At 57.1% G+C, this 205-nt stretch overlaps 1 protein-coding gene across 1 annotated transcript in view; it reads right to left on the minus strand.

Moving 5' to 3' along the window:
• Nucleotides 1-205, minus strand: part of LOC119586943 — a gene marked incomplete in the record, with an annotated part of 57379 nt that overhangs the window by 47819 nt on the left and 9355 nt on the right.

A 205-nucleotide genomic window follows, 5' to 3' on the forward strand; every position in this document is an offset into this window, starting at 1 on the left:
ATCCCCTCCTTCATTATGGGCCGCAGATCTTCCCCGAGATGAAAAGGGGTCTTTGGCCGCCGCCATAACGGGTCCGACCGAAGCGCCGCAAGTAGCTCTTGCCCGCGACTGTTCAAACGAAGCCCGGGGTTTCGAGACGGCACGGAGGGCTTCACTGTCTACGTTCTGGAATCTGATGGAGTTGCTTCAGAGACGTGTTTCTCTT

Source organism: Penaeus monodon, chromosome 22 (assembly GCF_015228065.2).
Source record: "Penaeus monodon isolate SGIC_2016 chromosome 22, NSTDA_Pmon_1, whole genome shotgun sequence".
Taxonomy (NCBI): Eukaryota; Metazoa; Arthropoda; class Malacostraca; order Decapoda; family Penaeidae; genus Penaeus; species Penaeus monodon.